The sequence below is a fragment of the Moschus berezovskii genome, chromosome X, assembly GCF_049115385.1.
Source record: "Moschus berezovskii isolate FMDL1 chromosome X, NW_MosBer_1.0, whole genome shotgun sequence".
Lineage (NCBI taxonomy): Eukaryota > Metazoa > Chordata > Mammalia > Artiodactyla > Moschidae > Moschus > Moschus berezovskii.
Window position 1 is genome coordinate 118434859 of NC_142488.1, and position 16771 is coordinate 118451629.

A 16771-nucleotide genomic window follows, 5' to 3' on the forward strand; every position below is an offset into this window, starting at 1 on the left:
TTTACTTTAAAACACAGTACTTCTGTTGTGGATATTAGCAACTAAAATATATATGAACTGTATATTAATATAGTTAACTATATTTATCTTATAAATAATATATAAACACATCTTATATAAATATATTGCAACAGTTTGACAAAAAAGCTGAACAGTCTCAGAAAACTTGAAAAAATATAGCTAGTCCATCTACAGTTGCCCTTATATAAACAATATTCTCAGTAGGTAGACAAATATAAAGTTTAGGTCACTGTGATTTGACAGCGTGATAAGGAGCAACACCTCCCATATTTTCTAGGATGCAAGATATGCATTTTGCTTATAAATATACCAATGTGGATATTAAGTGAAGGGAGCAATGTTACAGATTAAACTGGTCCTTAAAATGAGACGAAAATTTGTGCTAGAAGAATGATGGTGAGGGATCGAACCTGTGTCTCCAGTTGCTCCTGCTCTGCAGAACAATACTTTGCCAATTGAGTCTTGGAAGACCAAATTTATTGTTAGAACGCCTTATTTCTGATGAAATATTGAGGTTCACAACAAAATGCTATAGGACTGGGGGAAGGGTGATCTGGGGAAGCCAGCAAATTGGGCCCAAGATATAGAGTTGGCGATCCCTGACAGCGAGTCTGACTCAATTTGGTGGGGGAGAGAGAAGGTGGCAGTAGTCAGGGCTAGTGGGAGAAGGAGGCGGCAACAGCAATTAATCTCTTCTCAATGGTGTGGAAGCAGGACCTGAAGCCTAAATTTCAGGAGGGTGAGAGAGACATGTGCTTGCGTGGGCCTCTGCTTCAGGCAATGAAGAATCTACAAGTTGTCATAAAAGATAAACAAGAGACATACTTAACACAATACAGTCATTGGAATGGGTTCCATAAGGGAGAGTTCTCAAGTACATGGATACCAATCTGCAGAAGCAACGAAAATTTCAAGGAACCAATCAGGAGTACTATGCAGAGCCGAAGATGCAGGCGATGAGCTGCCCCTGGCAAGAAGCCTGATCCCATGAAGCAGAAAAAAGTTGAAGGTAAAACAAAAAACAACCAACAGAAGACACCTGGGCTGGAGATGGTGGCAGACCCAGTGAGACACCTCAGCTCCTCAACGGTGAAGAGCTAGAGTAGATCCTACTGTTGAAAACGAGGAAACACTCCTGAGCAGAGCTGAAGTCAAAGCCATGATTCCTGAACGACTGAAACGGTGGCTTCTTGATGACTGAGACTCAAGTACCCGGCCAAAACAAGCTCTTTCATCTATCTGACAGGATGAATGTGGATATCATTCTCCTGCGTGTGTTGTTCCTGACTTAAGTCACGACTGACTCTTCGCATCCCCATGGACCGTACCCCACAAGGATCCTGTCCATGGCATTTTCCAGGCAAGAATAATGGAGGGGGTTACCATGGCCTTCTTCAGGGGATCTTCAAAACCAAGGGATCGAACCTGTGTCTCCAATCCCTCCTGCTCTGCAGAATGATTCTATACCTTCCGAGTCTTGGAAGACCAAATTTGTTGTCTCGGTTATCTTACAACTGATGAAATACCTAGGTCCTCAAGAAAATACTGTATGTCTGGGAGCTAGATGGTCTGCTGACGCCAGCAAATCCGGCCCAAGATATAGCGCTGACGATGCCTGAGAGTGCAGCTGACCCACAGCTGTGTGGGCGAGAGTGTGGAGGCCAGCAGTCAGGGCTGGAGGGAGAAGGGGGCAGTGGCAACAGCAAATCTCTTATCAACGGAGCGGAAGCAGGATGCCAAGCCTACATTCCAGGAGGGTGAGAGAGAGCTGTCCATGCGTGGGCCTCTTTTGGTGACATGAAGTAGTCACAAGTTGCCATAAGACATAAACAAGTGACATACTTCACATGTTACAGTCGTTGGAATGGGTTCCTGAAAGCAGAGTCCTCAAGCACATAGATAGCCATCTGCAGAAGCAATGATATCTTCAAAGAGCCAATCAGGAGTGGTATGCATGGCAGAAGAAGCAGGCGAGGGGCGGCCCCTGGCAAGAAGCCTAGTCGATGCATCAGAAAAATGTTGAAGTGAAAACGAAAAAGAACAAAACGAAGACACCTGGACATGGACATGGTGGCCACCCCAGTGAGACACCTCGGCCTCCTCCCTGTAGAAGGGCTCGAGTAGACCCTACTGTTGAAAACGAGGAAATACTCCTGAGCAGAGCTGAAGTCAAAGTCACGATTCCTGAATGACTGAAACGGTGGCTCCCTGATGACTGAGACTTAAGTACCCTGCCAAAACCAGCTCTTTCATCTATCTGCCAGGACGAATGTGGATATCATTCTCTGGCGTGTGTTGTTCCTGACTTAAGTCACGACTGACTCCTTGCATCCCCATGGACCAAACCCCACAAAGATCCTGCCCATGGGATTCTCCGGGCACGGATAATGGAGGGGGTTACCATGGCCTTCTCCAGGGGATCTTCTGACCAAGGAATCGAACCTGTGTCTCCAATCCCTCATGCTCTGCAGAACGATTCTTTACCGACTGAGTCTTGGAAGACCAAATTTGTTGTCTCGGTCATTGTCTTACTTCTGATGAAATACCTAGGTCCTCAAGAAAATAATGTAGGTCTGGGTGCTGGACGGTCTGCGGATGCTGGAAAAACGCACCCAAGATATAGAGGTGGTGATGACTGACAGCTCGGCTGACCCACAGCTTGGTGGGCGATAGTGTAGGGGCCATTACTCAGGGCTGGTGTAAGAAGGAGGTGGTGGTAGCAGCGAATCTCTTATCAATGGAGCGGAAGCAGGACCACAAGCCTACATTCCAGGAGGGTGAGAGAGTGCTGTGCATCCGTGGGCCTCTTTTGATGAAATGAAGTAGCCACAAGTTGCCACAAGACATAAACAAGAGACATATTTCACATATTACAGTCGTTGGAATTGCTTCCAAAAAGCAGAGTCCTCTAGCACATGGATACCCATCTGCAGAAGCAATGAAAACTTCAATGTGCCAACAAGGAGTGGTAGGCTGCGGGAAAGACACAGGCGTGGGCTTGACCCTGGCCAGAAGCCTGGTGTTATGCAGCGGAAAAATGCTGAAGAAAAAAAGACAAAGAGCCAACCGAAGACACATGGACATGGTGGCAGCCCCAGGGAGACACCTCAGTCTCCTCGCCGAAGAAGTGCTCGAGTAGATCCTACTGTTGAAAATGAGGAAACATTCATGAGCAGAGCTGAAGTCAAAGTCACGATTCCTGAACAACTGAACCAGTGGCTCAATGATGACTGAGACTTAGGTACCTGGCCAACATCAGCTCTTTCATCTATCTGCCAAGAGGAATGTGGCTTCCATTCTAGTGCGAGTGTTCCCCCCAAAACAAGGAGCCTCTGACTCTTTTTATGCCCGTGGAGCAAGGAGAGATAAGAAAGCCTTTCTCAGTGATCAATGCAAAGAAATAGAGGAAAACAACAGAATAGGAAAAACAAGAGATATCTTCAAGAAAATTAGTGATTCCAAGGGAACATTTCATGAAAAGATGGGATCGATAAAGGACAGAAATGGCATGGACCGAACAGAAGCAGAAGATATTAAGAAGAGGTGGCAAGAATACACAGAAGAACTATACAAAAAAGATCTTCACGACCAAGATAGTCACAAAAATGTGATCACTGACGTAGAGCCAGACATCTTGGAATGTGAAGTCAAGTGGGCCTTAGAAAGCATCACTACGAACAAAGCTAGTGGAGGTGATGGAATTACAGTTGAGTTATTTCAAGTCTTGAAAGATGCTGCTGTGAAAGTGCTGAACTCAATATGCCAGCAAATTTGGAAAACTCAGCAGTGGCCACAGGACTGGAAACGGTCAATCTTCATTCCAATCCCAAAGGCAATGCCAAAGAATGTTCAAACTACTGCACAATTGCACTCATCTCACACGCTACTAAAGTCATGCTCAAAATTCTACAAGCCAGGCTTCAGCAATATGTGAACCGTGAACTCCCAGATGTTCAAGCAGGTTTTAGAAAAGGCAGAGGCACCAGAGATCAAATTGCCAACATCCGCTGGATCATGGAAAAAGAGAGTTCCAGAAAAACATCTATTTCTGCTTCATTGACTATGCCAAAGCCTTTGACTATGTGGATCATAGTAAACTGTGGAAAATTCTGAAAGAGATGGGAATACCAGACCACTTGACCTGCCTCTTGAGAAACCTGTATGCAGGTCATGGGGCAACAGTTAGAACTGTACATGGAATAACAGACTGGTTCCAGATAGGAAAAGGAGTATGTCAAGGCTGTATATTGTCACCCTGCTTATTTAACTTATATGCAGAGTACATCATGAGGAAGGCTGGGCTGGAAGAAGCACAAGCTGGAATCAAGATTGCTGGGAGAAATATCAATAACCTCAGAAATGCAGATGACACCACCCTTATGGCAGAAAGTGAAGAGGAACTCAAAAGCCTCTTGATGAAAGTGAAAGAGGAGAGTGAAAAGTTTGTCTTAAAGCTCAACATTCAGAAAACAAAGATCATGGCATCTGGTCCCATCACTTCATGGGAAATAGATGGAAAAACAGTGGAAACAGTGTCAGACTTTATTTTTGGGGGCTCCAAACTCACTGCGGAAGCTGATTGAAGCCATGAAATTAAAAGACGCTTACTCCTTGGAAGGAAAGTTATGACCAACCTAGGTAGCATATTAAAAAGCAGGGACATTACTTTGCCAACCAAGGTTTGTCTAGTCAAGGCTATGGTTTTTCCCGTGGTCATGTATGGATGTGAGAGTTAGGCTGTGAAGAAAGCTGATCGCCGAAGAATTGATGCTTTTGAACTGTGGTGTTGGAGAAGACTCTTGAGATTCCCTTGTACTGCAAGGAGATCCAAACATTCCATTCTAAAGGAGATCAATCCTGGGTGTTCATTGGAGGGACTGATGCTAAAGCTGAAACTGCAATACTTTGGCCACCTCATGCGATGAGTTGACTCACTAGAAAAGACTCTGATGCTGGGAAAGGTTGGGGGCAGTAGGAGAAGGGGACGACAGAGAATGAGATGGCTGGATGGCATCACTAACTCTGTGGACGTGAGTTTGTCTGAACTCCGGGAGTTGGTGATGGACATGGAGGCCTGGCGTGCTGTGATTCATGGGGTGGCAGAGAGTCGCACACAACTGAGCAACTGAACTGAACTGGACTGTACTGGAGCCCTCCAGGATCCTCTGTCCATGGGATTCTCCAGGCAAGAATAATGAAGGGTGTTAACCATGGCCTTCTCCAGGACATCTTCCTGACCCAGGGATCGAACTTGTTTCTCCAGTCCCTCCTGCTCTTAGAGCAATTATATAACGTCTAAGTCTTGGAAGATCAAGTATATTGTCTCGGTCCTCATCAGCCTTCTGAGGAAATAGTTAGCTCCTCAACAAATATTGTAGGTCTGGGTGCTGGGCAGTCTGCGGATGCCAGCAAATTTGGCCCAAGATAGAGAGTTGGCAATGCCTGACAGCATGGCTGTCACACAGCTGGGTGGGGGAGAGTGTAGGAGACAGTAGTAAGCGCTGGTGGGAGAAGGCGGCAGTGGCAACAGCAAATCTCTTATCAACGGAGCGGAAGCAGGACCCCAAGCCTATGATCCAGGAGGGGGAGACAGTGCTGTGCGTGTGAGGGCCACTTTTGATGAAATAAAGTAGCCACAATTTGCCATAAGACATAAACAAGTGACATACTTCACATATTACAGTCGTTGGAATGGGTTTCAGAAAGCAGAGTCCTCTAGCACATGGATACCCATCTGCAGAAACAACGAAAACTTCAAAGTGCCAACTAGAGTGGCAGGCTGAGGGAAAGACGCAGGAGTGGGGTTGAACCTGGCAAGAATCCTGGTGCAATGCAGCAGAACAAAGTTGAAGAGAAAACGACAAAGAGCCAACCAAAGACACCTGTACATGGACATGGTGGCAGCCCTAGGGAGACACCTCAGGCTACTCGCCGGAGAAATGCTCAAGTAGATCCTACTGTTGAAAATGAGGAAACATTCATGAGCAGAGCTGAAGTCAAAGTCACGATTCCTGAACGACTGAAACGGTGGCTCGATGATGACTTAGACTTAAGTACCCGGCCAAAACAAGCTCTTTCATCTATCTGCCAAGAGACATGTGGGTTCCACTCTAGTGCCAATCTTTTTCCAAACTTAAGGAGCCTCTGACTCTTTGCATCTCCATGGACCATAGCCCACAAGGATCCTCTGTCCATGGGATTATCCAGGCAAGAATAATGGAGGGGCTTACCATGGCCTTCTCCAGGGGATCGTCCTGACCAAGGGATCGAACCTGTGTCTCCAATCCCTCCTGTTCTGCAGAACGATTCTTTACCGTCTGAGTCTTAGAAGACCAAATTTGTTGTCTAGGTCATCGTCTTACTTCTGATGCAAGACCTAGGTCCTCAAGAAAATACTGTAGGTCTGGGTGCTGGACGGTCTGCGGACGCTGGCAAAACGGGCCCAAGATATAGAGCTGGTGATGCCTTATGTCACAGCTGATGCACAGCAGGGTGGGCGAGAGTGTAGGGGCCATTCCTCAGGGCTGGTGGGAGAAGGTGGCAGTGGCAGCAGCAAATCACTTATCAACGGAGCGGAAGCAGGACCCCAAGCCTACATTCCAGGAGGGTGAGAGAGTGCTGTGGGTGCATGGGCCTCTTTGCATGAAAAATGTAGCCACACGTTGCCATAAGACATAAACAAGAGACATACTTCACATATTGCAGTCGTTGGAATGGGTTACAGAAAGCAGCGTCCTCTAGCACATGGATATCCATCTGCAGAAACAACGAAAACTTCAAAGTGCCAACCAGGAGGGGTAGGCTGAGGGAAAGACGCACGCGTGGGGTTGCCCCTGGCACGAAGCCTGGTGCGATGCAGCAGAAAAAAGTTGAAGACGAAACAAGAAAGAGCCAACCGAATCACCTGGACATGGACATGGTGGCAGCCTCAGGGAGACACCTCAGGCTCCTCGCCGGAGAAGTGCTAGAGTAGATCCTACTGTTGAAAATGAGGAAACATCCATGAGCAGAGCAGAAGTCAAATTCACAATTCCTGAACGACTGAAATGGTGGTTCAATAATGACTGACCCTTTAGTACCTGGCCAAACCAGCTCTTTCATCTACCTGCCAAGAGGCATGTGGGTTCCACTCTAGTACGAGTGTTCTTCCAAACTTAAGGAGCCTCTGACTATTTGTAACCCCGTGGACCATAGCCCTCCAAGATCCTCTGTCCATGGGATTCTCCAGGCAAGAATAATGGAGTGGGTTACCATGTCCTTCTCCAGGGCATTTTCCTGACCCAGGGATCAAACTTGTTTCTCCAGTCCCTCCTACACTGAGAACAATTCTATAATTTCTAAGTCTTGCAAGACCAAATGTATTGTCTCGGTCCTCTTCTGCCTTCTGATGAAATAGTTAGCTCCTCAACAAAATATTGTAGGTCTGGGTGCCGGGCAGTCTGTGGATGCTGGCAAACTGGGCCCAAGATAGAGAGCTGGCGATGCCTGACAGCGCGGCTGATCCACATCTTGGTGGGGGAGAGTGTAGGGGCCAGTAGTCAGGGCTTGTGGGAGAAGGCAGCAATGGCAGTAGCAAATCTCTTAAAACGGTGTGGAAGCAGAACCCCAAGCCTACATTCCATGAGGGTGAGAGAGTGCTGTCCATGCGTGGGCCAATTTTGGTGACATGAAGTAGCCATAAGTTGCCATAAGACATATGCAAGTGACATAGTTCACATATTACAGTCGTTGGAATGGATTCCTGAAGGCAGACTCCTCAAGCACATGGATAGCCATCTGCAGAAGCAAGGAAATCTTCAAAGAGACAATCAGCAGTGGTATGCATGGCAGAAGATGAAGGCGAGGGCCGTCCTTGGCAAGAAGCCTTGTGCAATGCATCAGAAAAATGTTGAAGTGAAAACGAAAAAGAACAAAACGAAGACACGTGGACATGGACATGGTGCCAGCCCCAGGGAGACACCTCGGCCTCCTCCCTGTAGAGGGGCTCAAGTAGAGCCTACTGTTGAAAACGAGGAAATACTCCTGAGCAGAGCTGAAGTGAAAGTCACGATTCCTGAATGATTGAAACGGTGGCTCAATGATGACTGAGATTTAACTACCCGTCCAAAACCAGCTCTTTTATGTATCTGCCAAGAGGCATGTGGGTTCACTCTAGTGGGAGTGTTCTTCCAAACCATGGAGCCTCTGACTCTTTGCATCCCTGTGGACGTATCCCATCAGGATCCTCTGTCCATGGGATTCTCCAGGCAAGAATAATGGAGGGGGTTACCATGGCATTCTCCAAGGGATCTTCCTGATCCAGGGATCGAACTTGTTTCTCCAGTCCCTCCTGCTCTGATAGCAATTCTATAACGTCTGAGTCTTTGAAGACCAAATCTATTGTCTCGGTCCTCTTCTGCCTTCTGATGAAATATTTAATTCCTAAAAAAATATTGTAGGTCTGGGAGCTGGGCAGTCTGCGGATGCCGACAAATTGTGCCCAAGATATAGAGCTTGTGATGCCTGACGTCGCGGCTGACCCACAGCTGGGTGGGTGAGAGTATAGGGGCCAGTTGTCAGGGCTTGTGGGAGAAGCTGGCGATGGCAGTGGTGAATCTCTTAAAACGGTTGGGAATCAGGACCACAAGCCTACATTCCAGGAGGGTGAGAGAGTGCTGTCCGTGCGTGGGCCTCTTTTGGTGACATGAAGAAGCCACAATTTGCCATAAGACATAAACAAGTGACATATGTCACATGTTACAGTCGTTGGATTGGGTTCCTGAAGGCAGAGTCCTCAAGCACACGGAGAGCCATCTGCAGAAGCAACGAAATCGTCAAAGAGTCAATCAGGAGTGATATGCATGGCAGAAGATGCAGGCAGAGGGGCGGTCCCTGGCAAGAAGCCTAGTCGATGCATCAGAAAAATGTTGAAGTGAAAAGGAAAAAGAACAAAATGTAGACACCAGGACATGGACATGGTGCCAGCCCCAGGGAGACACCTCGGCCTTCTCCATGGAGAAGGGCTCGAGTAGATCCTACTGTTGAAAACAAGGAAAAACTCCTGAGCAGAGCTGAAGTCAAAGTCATGATTCCTGAACGACTGAAAGGGTGGCTCCTTGATGACTGAGACTTAAGTACCCGCCCAAAACCAGCTATTTCATCTATCTGCCAGGACGAATGTGGATATCATTCTCCAGAGTGTGTTGTTCCTGACTTAAGTCGTGACTGACTCTTTGCATCCCCGTGGACCAAACCCCACAAGGATCCTGTCCATGGGATTCTCCAGGCACAGATAATGGAGGGGGTTACCATGGACTTCTCCAGGGGATGTTCTGACCAAGGGATCGAACCTGTGTCTCCAGTCCCTCCTGTTCTGCAGAACGATTCTTTACCGTCTGAGTCTTGGAAGACCAAATTTGTTGTCTAGGTCGTCGTCTTACTTCTGATGCAAGACCTAGGTCCTCAAGAAAATACTGTAGGTCTGGGTGCTGGACGGGATGCAGACGCTGGCAAAACGGGCCCAAGATATAGAGCTAGTGATGCCTGACGGCACGGCTGACCCACAGCTGGGTGGGCTAGAGTGTAGGGGCCATTATTCAGGGCTCGTTGCAGAAGGTGGCAGTGGCAGCAGCAAATCTCTTATCAACGGAGCGGAAGCAGGACCCCAAGCCTGCATTCCAGGAGGGTGAGAGAGTGTCGTGGGTTCATGGGCTTCTTTTGATGAAAAAAGTAGCCACACATTGCCATAAGACATAAACAAGTGACATAGTTCACATATTACAGTCGTTGGAATGGGTTTTAGAAAGCAGAGTCCTCTAGCACATGGATACCCATCTGCAGAAACAACGAAAACTTCAAAGTGCCAACCAGGAGGGGTAGGCTGAGGGAAAGACGGTAGCATGGGGTTGACCCTGGCACGAAGCCTGCTGCAAAGCAGCAGAAAAAAGTTGAAGACGAAACAACAAAGAGCCAACCAAAACACCTGGACATGGACATGGTGGCAGCCCCAGGGAGACACCTCAGGCTCCTCACCGGAGAAGTGCTCGAGTAGATCCTACTGTTGAAAATGAGGAAACATTCATGAGCAGAGCTGAAGTCAAATTCACGATTCCTGAACGACTGAACCGGTGGCTCAATGATGACTGAGACTTAAGTACCCGGCCAAAACCAGCTCTTTCATCTATCTGCCAAGAGGCATGTGGGTTCCACTCTAGTGCGAGTGTTCTTCCAAACTTAAAGAGCCTCTGACTCTTTGCATCCCCGTGGACCGTAACCCTCCAGGATCCTCTGTCCATGGGATTCTCCAGGCAAGAATAATGGAGGGGGTTACCATGGCCTTCTCCAGGGTATCTTCCTGACCCAGGGATCAAACTTGTTTCTCCAGTCCCTCCTGCTCTGAGAGCAATTCTATAACGTCTAAGTCTTGGAAGACCAAATGTATTGTCTCGGTCCTCTTCTTCCTTCTGCTGAAATAGTTAGATCCTCAACAAAATCTTGTAGGTCTGGGTGCTGGGCAGTCTGCGGATGCCAGCAAATTCGGCCCAAGATAGAGAGCTGGTGATGCCTGGCGGCACGGATGACCCACAGCTGGGTAGGGGAGAGTATAGGGGCCAGAAGTCAGGGCTGGTGGGAGAAGGCGGTGGTGGCAGTAGCAAATCTCTTAAAACAGTGCGGAAGTAAGACCCCAAGCCTATATTCCAGGAGGCTGAGAGAGTGCTGTCCATGCGTGGGCCTCTTTTGGTGACATGAAGTAGCCACAAGTTGCCATAAGACATAAACAAGTGACATGCTTCACATTTTACAGTTGTTGGAATGGGTTCCTGAAAGCAGAGTCCTCAAGCACATGAATAGCCATCTGCAGAAGCAACGAAATCTTCAAAGAGCCAATCAGGAGTGGTATGCATGGCAGAAGATGCAGGCGAGGGGTGGCCCCTCGCAAGAAGCCTTCAGCGATGCAGCAGAAAAACGTTGAAGTGAAAACGAAAAAGAACAAAACGAAGACTCCTGGACATGGACATGGTGGCCGCCCCAGGGAGACACGTCAGCCTCCTCCCTGGAGAAGGGCTCCAGTATATTCTGCTGTTGAAAACGAGGAAATACTCCTGAGCAGAGCTGGAGTCAAAGTCACGATTCCTGAATGGCTGAAATGGTGGCTCCTTGATGACTGACACTTAAGTACCCAGCAAAAACCAGCTCTTTCATCTATCTTGCAGGACGAATGTGCATATCATTTTCCTACCTGTGTTGTTCCTGACTTAAGTTGGGACTGACCCTTTGCATCCCCATGGACCGTCCCCAAAAAGATCCTGTACATGGGATTCTCAAGGCAAGAATAATGGAGGGGGTTACCATGGCCTTCTTCAGGGGATCATCCTAACCCTGAGATCGAACCTGTGTCACTATCCCTCCAGCTCTGCAGAACGATTCTTTACCGTCTGAGCCTTCGAAGACCAAATTTGTTTTCTCGTTCATCATCTTACTTCTGATGAAAGACCTAGGGCTTCAAGAAAATACTGTAGGTCTGGGTGCTGGACAGTTTGCGGACCCTGGCAAAACGGGCCCAAGATATAGAGCTTGTGATGCCTGACAGTGCAGCTGACCCACAGCTGGGTGGGTGAGAGTGTAGCGGCCATTACTCAGGGCTGGTGGAAGGCGGCGGCGGTGGCAGCAGCGAATCTCTTATCAACGGAGCGGAAGCAGGACCCCAAGCCTACATTCCAGGAGGGTAAGAGAGTGCTGTGCATCCGTGGGCCTCTTTTGATGAAATGAAGTAGCCACAAGTTGCCATAAGACATAAACAAGAGACATACTTCACATATTACAGTCGTTGGAATGGCTTCCAAAAAGCAGAGTCCTCTAGCACATGGATACCCATCTGGAGAAGCAACGAAAACTTCAAAGTGCCAACCAGGAGGGGTAGGCTGAGGGAAAGACGCAGGCGTGGGCTTGACCCTGGCACGAAGCCTGGTGCGATGCAGCAGAAAAATGTTGAAGTGAAAACGACAAAGAACCAACCGAAGACACCTGGACATGGACATGGTGGCAGCCCCAGGGAGACACCTCAGGCTCCTCACCGGAGAAGTGCTCGAGTAGATCCTACTGTTGAAAGAGAGGAAACATTCATGAGCAAAGCTGAAGTCAAAGTCACGATACCCGAACGACTGAAACGGTGGCTCAATGATGACTGAGACTTAAGTACCCGGCCAAAACCAGCTCTTTCATCTATCTGCCAAAAGGCATGTGGGTTTACTCTAGTGCGAGTGTTCTTCCAAATGTAAGGAGACTCTGACTCTTTGCTCCCCGTGGACCGTATCCCATCAGGAACCTCTGTCCATGGGATTCTCCAGGTAAGAATAATGGAGGGGTTACCATGGCCTTCTCCAGGGCATCTTCCTGACCCAGGTTTCGAACTTGTTTCCCCAGTCCCTCCTGCTCTGAGAGCAATTCTATAATGTCTGTGTCTTGGAAGACCAAATATATTCTCTCGGTCCTCTTCTGCCTTCTGATGAAATATTTAGGTCCTCAATAAAATATTGTCGTTCTGGGTGCTGAGTGGTCTGTGGATGCCTGGAAATTGGGCCCAAGATATAGAGCTGGCCATGCCTGACAGCGTGGTTGCTCCACAGCTGGGTGGGGGAGAGTGTAGGGGCCAGGAGTTAGGGCTGGTGGGAGAAGATGGCGGTGGCAAGAGCAAATCTCATAAAACGTTGAGGAAGCAGGACCTCAAGCCCACATTCCAGGAGGGTGAGAGAGTGCTGTCCGTGTGTGGGCCTCTTTTGGTGACATGAAGTAGCCACAAGTTGCCATAAAACAAAAACAAGTGACATACTTCACATGTTACAATCGTTGGAATGCGTTCCTGAAAGCAGAGTCCTCAAGCACATGGATAGCCATCTGCAGAAGCAACGAAATCTTCAAAGAGCCAATCAGGAGTGGTATGCATGGCAGAAGATGCAGGCGTGGGGCGGACCCTGGCAAGAAACCTGTTGCGATGCAGCAGAAAAATGTTGAAGTGAAAACGAAAAAGAACAAAACGAAGACACCTGGACATGGACATGGTGGCCACCCCAGGGAGACATGTCGGCCTCCTCCCTGGAGAAGGGCTCCAGTACATCCTGCTGTTGAAAACGAGGAAATACTCCTGAGCAAAGCTGGAGTCAAAGTCACGATTCCTGAACGACTGAAACAGTGGCTCCTTGATGACTGAGACTTAAGTACCCGCCCAAAACCAGCTCTTTCATCTATCTGCCAGGACTAATGTGGATATCATTATCTGGCGTGTGCTGTTCCTGACTTAAGTCGCAACTGACTCTTTGCATCCCCGTGGACCAAACCCCACAAGGCTCCTGTCCATGGGATTCTCCAGGTAAGAATAATGGAGGGGGTTACCATGGCCTTCTCCAGGGGATCTTCTTGACTCAGGGATCGAACCTGTGTCTACAATCCCTCCTGCTCTGAAAGACGTTTCTTTACCGTCCGAGTCTTGGAAGGCCAAATTTGTTGTCTCGGTCATCGTCTTACTTCTGATGAAATACCTAGGTCCTCAAGAAAATACTGGAGGTCTAGGTGCTGGACAGTCTGCTGACGCTGGCAAAATGGGCCCAAGATATAAAGTTGGCAATGCCTGAGGGCACGGATGACCCACAGCTGCATGGGTGAGAGTGCAGGGGCCATTACTCAGGGCTGGTTGGAGAAGGGGGAGGTGGCAGCAGCGACTCTCTTATCAACGGAGCGGAAGCAGGACCCCAAGCCTACATTGCAGGAGGGTGAGAGAGTGTCGTGGGTGCATGGGCCTCTTTTGATGAAAAAAGTAGCCACACGTTGCCATAAGACATAAACAAGTGACATACATCACATATAACAGTCGTTGGAATGGGATCCTGAAAGCAGAGTCCTCTAGCACATGAATACCCATCTGGAGAAGCAACGAAAACTTCAAAGTGCCAACCAGGAGTGGTAGGCTGAGGGAAAGACGCAGGTGTGGGCTTGACCCTGGCAAGAAGCCTGGTGTGATGTAGCAGAAAAAAGTTGAAGAGAAAACTACAAAGAGCGAACTGAAGACACCTTGACATGGACATGGTAGCAGCCCCAGGGAAACACCTCAGACTCCTTGCCGGAGAAGTGCTTGAGTAGATCTTATTGTTGAAAATGAGGAAACATTAATAAGCAGAGCTGAAGTCAAAGTCACGATTCCTGAACGACTGAAACGGTGGCTCGATGATGACTGAGACTTAAGTACCCGGCCAAAACCAGCTCTTTCATCTATCTGCCAAGAGGCATGTGGGTTCCACTCTCATGCGAGTGTTCTTCTAAACTTAAGGAGCCTCTGACTCTTTGCATCCCCATGGACCGTAACACCAGGACCCTCTGTCCTGGGATTCTCCAGGCAAGAATAATGGAGGGGGTTACCATGGCCTTCTCCAGGGTATCTTCCTGACCCAGGGATCGAACTTGTTTCTCCAGTCCCTCCTGCTCTGAGAGCAAATCTATGACGTCTGAGTCTTGGAAGACCAAATGTATTATCTAGGTCCTCTTCTGCCTTCTGATGAAATATTTAGGTCCTCAACAAAATATTGTAGGTCTGTGTGCTGGGCAGTCTACGGATGCCGACAAATTGGGCCCAGGATATAGAGCTGGCAATGCCTAACAGCGCAGTGACCCACAGCTGGGTGGGGGAGAGTGTAGGGGCCAGTAGTCAGGGCTTGTGGGAGAAGGCGGCGGTGGCAGTAGTGAATCTCTTAAAACGGTGCGGAAGAAGGACACCAAGCCTACATTCCAAGAGGGTGAGAGAGTGCTATCTATGCGGTGGCCTCTTTTGATGAAATGAAGTAGCCACAAGTTGCCATAAGACATATACAAGTGACATAGTTCACATATTACAGTCGTTGGAATGGGTTCCAGAAAGCCAAGTCCTCTAGCACATGGATACCCATCTGCAGAAGCAACAAAAACTTCAAAGCGCCAACCAGGAGTGGTATGCATGGTAGAAAATGCAGGAAAGGGGCGTCCCCTGGCAAGAAGCCTGGTGCGATGCAGCAGAAAAAAGTTGAAGAGAAAACGACAAAGAGCACGACAAAGAGCAAACTGAAGACACCTTGACATGGACATGGTAGCAGCCCCAGGGAGACACCTCGGCCTCCTCCCGGGAGAAGGGCTCGAGTAGATCCTACTGTTGAAAACGAGGAATCATTCATGAGCAAAGCTGAAGTCAAAGTCACGATTCCTGAGTGACTGAAACGGTGGCTCAATGATGAGTGAGACTTAAGTCCCTGGCCAAAACAACTGTTTTATTTTCCTGCGAAGTAGAATGCGGATTTCATTTTAGTTAGTGCAGTGCATGTTGCTTCAGTAGTGTCAACTCTTTGCCACCCCTTGGACTACAGCTTACCACGCTGCTTTGTCCATGGGATTCTCCTTGGAAGATTACTTGAGTAGATTACCATGTTCTTCTCCAGGGTATCTTTCTGTCCCATGGATTGAACCTGTGTCTCCTGTAGCCCCTGCATTGAAAGCAGATTGTCTGCTGCTGAGCCACTAGGGAAGCCCTTCATTTTAGAGAGTTATGCAAAGTATAAGAGATCTTGAAGAAACACAGATTATAAGGAGTATGCCATCAATGAGGTCGACCGGGACAAACGAGTACTTCAATATGATGCTGGGCACTGAACTGCTCTACAAATTTGAGAGGCCACATATGCTGAGATCCTTGTGGACCACCCTGATGCACCCACGTCCCAGGTTTATGGGGCCTCACATCTCCTGAGATTGTCAGAATTGGAGCAATGTTGGCCTATACACCTCTGAATGAGAAGAGCCTTACTTTATTACTGAATGAATCATCTTCCTGAGTTCCTAAAATACCTGGCAAAAAGCTCTACAACTTTGTTTATTGCCAGCAATTATGAAGTTGCTCTCCCTGAGTACCGTTGGAAAGCTGTGTGAGGTGCTTTCACCCATCCACTTTTGATCTCTGTAAGCACATTTTGTTTCTTAGTCCTTCTCCTTTACAAACAATGTACTTTGTAAATGTTCATGTACAACAAAATTGATGTTTGTTTTGTTTGATTTTAAATAGACAAAATAAAGGGAATTACAGCTCCTTTTTCCTTTTTTCATTTCAGAGTTGCTACCAGTGTATTCAGTGATGGACAACAAACTCTCCAGTGTTTTATTGCTTAGTTGAGAAAGCTGCTTTTGGATGCTGGTAGTTTCTATTTCTTTGTCACGACACTTTTTTATAATATGTGCTAATGCTGTATGACATAATACTCTGATTCTGAGTGCCAAATGTTCAATTCAGTGTATATAACTGACCACACTCATCTACTTGTGCTCCCCCCATTTTTTATGGTGCTTAAAGTAAAAAGAGCCCATCCTCTGCAAGTCATCCATCCATGTTGTTCGTTAGGCATTTTATCTTTGCTCAGATTGTTGAAGAAAGGTGGCGTCTTTCATGGTTTGTGTATTTGTGCCTAGTGCATGTTTTAACATGATAGACACAATACATTGTGCAGCTACAGTTTTCTGGAAAAGTTAATCTTTTAGAAATTGTTAGGATGGGGAGAACACTCTCTCCCCCAAAAATTCATCAAAAGAACATTTCAATGCCGAGCAAATTACACAAAACAACTTCTGAATGGTGGCAGAGGACATCAGGCACCCAGAAAGGCAGCCCATTGTCTTCAAAAGGAGGTAGGACAAAATATAAAAGATAAAAAGAGAGGCAAAAGAGGTAGGGAAAGAGATCTGCCCTGGGAAGGAGACTTAAAAA

General features: G+C 47.6%; 7 pseudogenes; all 7 read left to right on the top strand.

The window, feature by feature from the left end:
* Positions 1-720: 720 nt before the first annotated feature.
* On the top strand, positions 721-2331 carry LOC129564012 (mortality factor 4-like protein 1 pseudogene; annotated as a pseudogene).
* A 427-nt stretch (positions 2332-2758) lies between these two features.
* Positions 2759-7179, top strand: LOC129564013 (uncharacterized; annotated as a pseudogene).
* A 1304-nt stretch (positions 7180-8483) lies between these two features.
* Positions 8484-10237, top strand: LOC129564015 (mortality factor 4-like protein 1 pseudogene; annotated as a pseudogene).
* A 287-nt stretch (positions 10238-10524) lies between these two features.
* LOC129564016 (mortality factor 4-like protein 1 pseudogene) lies at positions 10525-11259 on the top strand (annotated as a pseudogene).
* Positions 11260-11312: 53 nt separating this feature from the next.
* Positions 11313-12255, top strand: LOC129564017 (mortality factor 4-like protein 1 pseudogene; annotated as a pseudogene).
* Positions 12256-12563: 308 nt separating this feature from the next.
* LOC129564018 (mortality factor 4-like protein 1 pseudogene) lies at positions 12564-13298 on the top strand (annotated as a pseudogene).
* Positions 13299-13636: 338 nt separating this feature from the next.
* Positions 13637-15942, top strand: LOC129564019 (mortality factor 4-like protein 1; annotated as a pseudogene).
* Positions 15943-16771: the final 829 nt, after the last annotated feature.